Source organism: Euleptes europaea, chromosome 6 (genome assembly GCF_029931775.1).
Source record: "Euleptes europaea isolate rEulEur1 chromosome 6, rEulEur1.hap1, whole genome shotgun sequence".
NCBI classification, from domain to species: domain Eukaryota; kingdom Metazoa; phylum Chordata; class Lepidosauria; order Squamata; family Sphaerodactylidae; genus Euleptes; species Euleptes europaea.
Genome location: NC_079317.1, coordinates 103,573,801 through 103,582,767, shown reverse-complemented (window position 1 = coordinate 103,582,767; position 8,967 = coordinate 103,573,801).

Here is an 8,967-nt window from a genome sequence, read left to right as displayed (position 1 = left end):
ATATATATATATATATATATAGTTATAGTTATAGTTATAGTTATAGTTATATAGTTATATATAGTTATATATATATGTGGGAATTGAGAGAGTGAAGACAAAGGACTCGGTGTCAAGGAAAACAGACCTCTGGTCTCAGAGCTGCGTTTTATTTATAGGAAGCAGTAAATACTAACTTGTAAGTTGCAACTGTTGTGAGTAACCATGGTAGCGGCAGAGATAGCAGACTAGGTCATACAAGCCTTTGTCTATTGTTCTACCCCCCCTCTACAGAGGAGGGGCAGTCTTCAGTGACGTGGTCTGCCAGCCATCACCTGACTGCCCCTTCAAGGCCGGGCATGGTATAGCGGCAGTTTGCCAACTCGCTAAACACGGCCTAGTGGTCATAGCGGTGGTCTGCCAGCGTCGCCAGAGGGCCACAACCCTACACTTCCCCCTTTTTCGTTTTAAGCTGATGATATGCATAAGACAGAAAGTGACGTTGCACATGCTCCTTAGAGAAAGCACACATATTGTAAAGGCTCGGCAGACATTGGACAAAGCACCCCAATGCAATAAAACCAGCAATGATTCCAAGTAACGCTAAAAAAGTTGCTCGCAGCCACCCAAAGTCAGGTAGCCAGCTGGTCAACCAATCAAAAAGACCAGGAGCTCCGGAAGTAATAACATTGTTAGTGAGCATATGACGCAATTTCTCTAGCTCGTCCTCAATGGTTTTGTTGAGGTCATGGAATGTGACTTTGCAACCTGCCTGACCAACAATTTTACAAAACCCACCTTGACGAGCCAGGAGAAAATCTAAGGCAAAGCGATGCTGCAAGGTGATTTGATGCAATTCAGAAATCTCTTGCTGTAAATCTTGAATTAAGCGGCTTGTAGCATTAACAGTCATTTCCAACCTACAAGTGAGGCCTAAGATGGAACGGCGGTTCTCCTGGGCAATGATCCCTGGGTAGCTCCCCAGAGTCAAAATCCCAGTAAGACCAGCCCCTATGGCGCGACCCCAGTCGCTTCCCCCACTGAGTTGGGTGTCCACAATAACCTCATCGGAACACCCGGGGCCAAGGGGGCCGCTGCGGCACGCCTCACTTTGTGAGTGGCTAAAGGTGTCCCAGAAGCATCCAGGACTTGGACTGGCAAGGTAAGATACCCAAGAGCTGCACACTGATATTTTCCAGGATGATAGTTGGTAGCCCACCCGGACCCCCAAAAGAACCAAAGGTTGGGATCGCGGATGAGCCAATTGCCACAAATGCTTCCGGATGTGAGCAGGGAAGCATTTGGGGAAAACATCGGTAAACGGTGATACAACTGTTGTGTGGTAGTGTTCATGAGATGGAGATTGGGTTGGAAAGAAGAGTTAAAGGTACCCCAAAGGTAAAAACGGTCAGAACAAGCAGTATAATTGGCTGCAGTATTTCCCCACATCTGATCAGCAGCAGTCTTATAAGTCCAGTGGGAAAACAGAGGATTGCTAGCATAACAACAGAAGCACAACCCAGGTAGGTAGCGATGAAAGCGAAACCTTTGGAAAGGAGTACTGTTCCAGTGAGGGTCAGTGGTGGAGGCAAACAGCATGGAGTGGTTCAAATGTTGTAGTTCAGACAGAACCAGTTCAGGAGAGTTAAAGGGAGTAGGCAAAAAGGACATAGCAGAGGCAGAGAGAGGAGGCTCATAAATCAGAGAAACGTTCTTGCCATGAAAAGCAAACATGTAAGAAGCATGACGAACCCATAAGTTCGGAGTAGAGGACTCATGCTTGACCCCCTGCACCCCAGAGCTCAGGAGGCAGAAACATAAGACGATCATAACTGAGTTCACAGTCAGCTGGGCAAACACAGCAGCCAGAAAGTTCTCTGGGGTCATGGGCAGGTGCTGCTTAGCCAACTCCAGTTGGGCTTGCTCAGACAAGCGTTTGATGGCCCCCCAAGTTACTGGAGGGCTCGCTCTGCGACGACCACGACGCCTCTCGGCCATGGGCTCAGGGTCCACCAACTGAAGGCGGAAGTGAGGAATCAGGTTGGCCGGAGGACTCGGGTCTGGAGGAATCAGGTTGGCTGGAGATCCTGCTGCCACGCCATGGAGATCAGGGCGAACACACCGTGCAGGCACCCACAACGGTCCAGTAGATGTTTGGACTGCGGCGTAGCCCCGGCCCCACGTGATGAGAGGCACCGGCCCGTGCCAAAGGGGGTCGGGGAGACGGCGGTAGCGCACCAGGGGCTGTGGCAGCGGCTTGTCGGCCTGGAAATGCCGCTGAGTCCTAGTAACAAATTTTGAGTTAAAAGAGAGAAGGTTAAGATGGTTGAGGGTAAAGAGAGCCTGAGCTAGTAGGCCCTCTCTGTCCAAGAGGGAGAGGCCAACTCCCCCTTGTTTTTTCAATTTTTAAAGCATTCTTTTGAGAGTGCCATTGGCACGTTCCACGATGGCTTGGCCCGTGGAATTATATGGGATGTCAAAGGCATGGCGCACTTGCCACCGATCACAAAAGGCAGCAAAGGCGGAGGAACAATAGGCAGGGCCATTGTCCTGTTTTCAGAGCAGTTGGCACACCCATAACCGAAAAGGCACGAATTAAATGGGTGCAAACGTGTTTAGCCTTCTCACCCTTTTGGGGAGTGGCAAATAGGTAACCAGAATAGGTGTCCACAACCACATGGAGACATTTCCAGGGAGCAAATGAAGAAAACTGAGTAACATCCATTTGCCACAATTGATTGGCTCCAAAACCTCGAGGGTTGACACCAGTGGAAGGAAAGGAAGCCTGTCCAGCACACTGAGGACATTGCCGAATGATGGCAGAGGCTTCTGCAAGGGGCAAGTGAAATTGTTTCGCCAAGGCTGTGGCGTTTTGGTGATGCATGGCATGGCTCTCAATGGGGGAGAGAGCTGCATAGGAAACAAGGGAGTCAGCCCGTGCATTACCCTCAGAAATAATGCCAGGAAAGGGCTGATGACTGCGGATATGAGCAACAAACAGCAATCCAGTGCGCTTTGCCAATTGATTGCGCAAAGCAATGAACAGACTCAGGAGATTGTCATCACAGGAAGGAGACACGTAGCTTCCTTCCACCTGAGAAATGACATTACACACATACAAACTATCGGAGATGAGATTGACTGCATCATGAGGAAAAAGACAAATTGTCAGAAGTATTTGAAAAAGTAAAAAAAAAGGACTAAGCAAAAGAAAAAAATGTTGAGATTTTTTATAATTTCCATTAATTTTAGTATAGAACTGCAAAACGCAAAAATAAAATGGGCCCATACAAAGGGACCCTAAAAGGACAAAAAGTGTTAGAACTGCAGTTGACTTAAGCACAGAAAGTTATTTCCAAGGAACAATAGAACCTTTTAAACAACTAATTCTTTGGTCATGAGATGCTACTGAAGGTCTTTGCCGTAGCAACGGGAGGGGAGTACAGCGAGCTGGCTGGCATAGAATTGTTGCAACTTTAAGAATGTGAACGTGTTTGTGTGCTGTTTAGGCACACTGAGTGAAGTGTGTAGCAGAGAAACAGAGAGCAGGAGAGAAAAAGAGGGGGAAAGGTTTATGGCATGCAGATCCAGAGGCCAAAGTGCCCTGGGTGTCACACCCACAAAGACAGCATAAACATTCAAATATATACATTTTAATGGCTGGTGGGAAACTTCTGCAGTTATTTGCTTCGATGCAGATGTAGTCTAATTAAACATAGTTACCACTGTAGAATCATTCTTTATACAATCCATTTCTTTCACTGACTTTGTTATTAAGATTTCATCTTACCACGTGTACCATGAGCTGCAGTCTCATGTTCCCACCTTCCTTTGAAGAACTACATTGTAAATTCATTAGTTTCTCTACACTATTGGTACATATTGTAACCTTCATAATTTCCACCAGAATATGGACATGGGGTGTCTCCCGGAATGGCCTGGAGAATCTCCCGGAATGGCCTGGAGATTCTCCCGGAATGGCCTGGAGATGTGATTTTTGAGCATCTGGTGCATGCTATTGCCGTTGCAAACACTTATGGATATTTTGGGAGTGTGAGGTGACCTAATAAGTCCACAAAAATGGACTTATAGACAATGTGACTGTTGAGTTTGAAAGGCAAAATATTTTGATCCTGAGGTTGTAAGGTCAATGATAGCCATATTACGAGGGATCATGTTCGGGTTGGGCAAGCCACACTGTAAGGCACCCATAGGTTTGATAATTTTATTGATGGCGCGCAAATCATGCAGTAAACGCCATTTGCCAGATTTTTTTCCGATGACAAACACTGGAGTATTATAGGGACTAGTGGAAGGAACCAAATGACCCTGCAACTAGGCGTTGCAAAGCTTCCAATTTTTCACCAGGCAGTAGCCATTGGTCGATCCACACATAGTCTGTAGAAAGCCATGATAAGGCAAGGGCACGAGGCTTAGTCATTAGTGACTAAAGTAGCCTCCTATTGAGACAAAAGGTCTCGCCCCCAAAGATTGACTTTAAGTGGGACGACAATTGGAGTCACGTACCCCACCTGCTGGTCAGTTGTGGTAGTGACAAGGAGAGGCCGAGCACTTTGCTGTGCCGGCGTGGAACCCCCCACCCCCCAGACAGCAGCTGACTGTTCTAGAGGCCAGGAGGGGTCCCAATCTTGAGGGGTGATCACAGAAACATTAGCACCAGTATCGAGAAGACCGCTTAATTTTTTACCTTGTACCTTATACTCACGAATTGGCTTCTGGTGCCAGATGTTCTCGGTGACCAAGGCAATCTGTAAGGAATCAGAAGAAAAATCCCCCTTGTCCACCCCCGAGGGCGGGAGCGGCACAAGGTGTGCACAGGAAGCACCTTCCTTTAAATTCAAAGGAAGAGCGCTCCAACACTGCAAAACAACAAATACAATTGTCCTGGACCACAACCTTGTCCGGTTGCACATTGATCCCCTGTTGCTGGGCTGCACAGGTAGGTAAGGCCAGGTATGTGCCAGGAGGAGCCTCAGCACGCATGGAAACAAGGGCAACCTCTCCAGGGAGTGTTTGTTGAAGTGCTTGTGCAACATAGAGTTAGGAGTGTTAGCACCACTCCCTCGGTAGGCTCCCCCACCGGGGGCTCGGCACTTACTCCTAAAGTGATTGGGCTTTTGGCAGTGAAAACAGTGAGATGGCATTTTTAAGCAGATTTACAAAACTTGCATATGACTCATTGGGACTTTGTTTCAAGGCAGAGAAAGATTTACGCAGGTGGATCTCCCTCCCACTCTTCGGAAAGATCCAGGTCCCCATTACAGCGGGCTGCCTGGACTGCCAACGCCACTTTTGATCGAGGCGGTGGACAAGCGGGAGAAGGAGATAAGGGAGCCAAAGACGAGGCTGCAGGGAGGAGAGCCGGATAGGGGGGCGGTGTCACCTCCATAGCAGGTTTCAAGAGCATGTTGCCCGCTGGCGTCCCAGCGCAGACAGCTCTATAAACCTTTTGCCAGGCAAGAATATATTGCACTGGTGCATGGGGCTCACCCTTCAAGTCCCTTCCTATCTGCTCCCAGTCCCCTGGTTTGAGAGTGCCTTCCTGGGGATACCAGGGACACTGACAATCAATCTCCCGTAGGAGATCCTTAAGGTCTGCTGTCGACACTGAGTCCCCGTTATGTCTCACCAATTGATAAAGTTCTTCAGCATGCTTTACCTGCTCTGAAGATAATGTTTCACCCATACTTACCAATGGGGGCCGAAGCCGAGGGGGCCGATGAGCCGTGGGAGCCAAAGAGCTGAGAGTACGCGTAAACCTTTTCCAGTCGTGGTAAGCAGGCGAGACCCAGTGAATCACGTCGAATCACGTCGGCGGCACCAGATGTGGGAATTGAGAGAGTGAAGACAAAGGACTCGGTGTCAAGGAAAACAGACCTCTGGTCTCAGAGCTGCGTTTTATTTATAGGAAGCAGTAAATACTAACTTGTAAGTTGCAACTGTTGTGAGTAACCATGGTAGCGGCAGAGATAGCAGACTAGGTCATACAAGCCTTTGTCTATTGTTCTACCCCCCCTCTACAGAGGAGGGGCAGTCTTCAGTGACGTGGTCTGCCAGCCATCACCTGACTGCCCCTTCAAGGCCGGGCATGGTATAGCGGCAGTTTGCCAACTCGCTAAACACGGCCTAGTGGTCATAGCGGTGGTCTGCCAGCGTCGCCAGAGGGCCACAACCCTACATATATATAGTTATATAGTTATATATAGTTATATATATATAGTTATATATATAACTATATATATATATATATATAAAACTATCTATATAACTATATATCTATATATATCGTGCGGTTGCAGAAGAAGAAGAGTTGGTTTTTATATGCTGACTTTCTCTATCACTTAAGGGAGAATCAAACCGGCTTACAATCACCTTCCCTTCCCCTCCCCACAACAGACACCTTGTGAGGTAGGTGGGGCTGAGAGAGCTGTAAGAGAACTGTGACTAGCCCAAGGTCACCCAGCTGGCTTCACGTGTAGGAGTGAGGAAACCAAGGTTGGGTGGGATAAATGAAATATAAAAATAAAAAATATTGAAAATATAATTTATTTGGAGTGCTAAGTCTAGTAAAAAATTATTTTAAAACATTAAAACAGCACAATGGCATTCCTTAAGGTTGATAGCTATAACCACCTGCCAGACGCGTTTGGGCCTATTTGGCCTTCCTCAGTGGTCAATTGAAACCCATGTAAAACACACACATTTGCAGCTATATATACATATAAAAGGTAAATATACATATACAGACAGTTTAAATCAAACCAGGCATGTATATAGGTTGTATAATATATTACCAATTTCACAAACATCTGGTAAGATTGACTCAAGTTATACTGGTTTATATATATCTCCCATATAAGATGTGTGCAGTTATCAACCTAGTAAAACCTGCACACATAAGTGCACACAGCAGTCAGTAGTAAAATGGAGGAGTCCTGTTCTTGATTATTTTAACATTTACATTAGTGCCACCCTGCAGGATGTCCACTGCGGTGGGGGGGCCCCTGATGGACAGGGCACTGCAGCCAGTCGGGGCCAGAGGAGTGGGGGGGGGGGGGAAGCAAGGCAGCTTAAGCTGCCCAGGGGAGAAAAGGGGCAGGACTAGGCAGATGAGCTGTCAGTCAGTGTTCCACCACCACCTGCCCCCCTGAAAGGTGTGGGAATTGGGAGGGATGGGAGCCTCACAGTGGAATCTGGGGATCCCCCCTCCCCCGGGATAGCAGCCCATCTCCAGACTGCAGAGATCAGTTTCTCCAGAGATCATGGCTGCTCCATGCAAAGGCACCCACTGAAGTTCCTGTATCCCCCAAATCCTCAGAGGTATGTACACCTGGAGCTGGCAACACTTCCCCCACCCCCATTTCCGTTTCCCTTCCCATGGCTGGATATGCACTGCACCCAGGGCATTTGGTGAGGGTCTCCCCTGGAAAGGAGGGTGTCATGTGACACACGCTCCCATTTCAGAACCATCAGAGTGGCATGGCATCCACACAGCCTGGCTGTAGCCACCCATAAAAGCAGGGGAGAGGGGGGTTGGAAGGGGAGAGGGGAGATGTGGCTCTCTCCCAGCTGTGTGGTGCTGGGCGGCCAGAGGTCAACCTCAGAAAGGCTGCCCAGATGCCCACTAGGGATGGCCATGGGTACTCCTGGAGGCAGAGGGAGGTGCTTGGCAAGGCTCCCTCTGGGGTGCAATGATCTGTTTTTACACATTATTGTTGGTTCTTCTGAAAAGGGGAGGGGGCTTCAGTGACTTCAGAGCTAGGAATCCCAAGATCAGTGTAGAGCAGTGGTTCCCAACCTTTTTTTGACCAGGGACCACTAGGACTTTTTTGTTCAATGCAGGGACCCCAAGGTTCAAAATAAAAATTCCGAGAATTTGAAAATAAACTTTAATCATAACTGTTAGTTAAACATTTAACTTAGAATAATATTTGAATATATATATTTTTATAATAGAGAACTTTTAATTGAAAAGATTAATTTATTATGGGTTTATAACTTTGTTTCGCAGACCTTAATTTAGTTCTCGCGGACCCCTGGGGGTCCATGGACCCCTGATTGGGAACCAGTGGTGTAGAGCAATTTTAAAAAGAGTGGCCAGCCATTCATTCCAGGAAGCCAGGGGTCCTGGAAGGAACTCCATCTCTGTACAGACGGCCATTCCGTCCATGGAGCATTCCCTCAGTGAACCCACCTCACTATTAGTGGTTCTCCTAGCTCTGAGGGCACTGGGCTCCGTGATGGAACAGAGGATGCAGGAACCTTGCAGAACCCCCTTTGGGGGGCCATTTTTCATTAGGGTGGCATTTCAACCAACATGACCGGGTAGAATTCTGATGTGCTCAACTCCCTGTGCCGCCTGTCAGTGCTGCCCTTCAGTTAAGGAAGCTCTATATCAGGGGTGTCGAACTCCTTTGGGAGGAGGGCTGGATAGAACATCAATGTGCCAGAATCAGGCATTTACCTGTAGCCCCCCAAAAGCAAACACACTCAGGCAGGTGATCCCGGAGCAAAAAGGTAAAGATAAGAACTGGCTGTATAGAAACAGAGGAAGGCTGCTAATGACCCCAATAGCGAAAGCATAAGCTTAAAAGCACTTTAGCCACAAGAGTAAAACAGTGAGGTAAAACCGAGATAAGAGTTCCCATGAAGCGTAGACCCAACAGCTAGGCAGCTGCGGGAAGCTGGACAGAGGGAAGTGTACACAGTATTTACAGGCATGTGAACCAAGGTCTTTTGACACGGAGCCAGGCCTGAACCAGCAAAGGCCTGACAGTCATGTCAAGGGATCAGGCCTGAAACAGCAATGTCTCTTAGTCGGGCCGAAGATGCGTGGCCTCTGTGGGGGGCAGGGAGTCCCCGTCGGGAGGCTTCCCCGCCCCATGGAGGCCAGGTCTACCCATTGGTTTCTATGGGCCACCATAGAAACCAATGGGTAGACCAGGCTTCCATGGGAGTCTCAGTCGG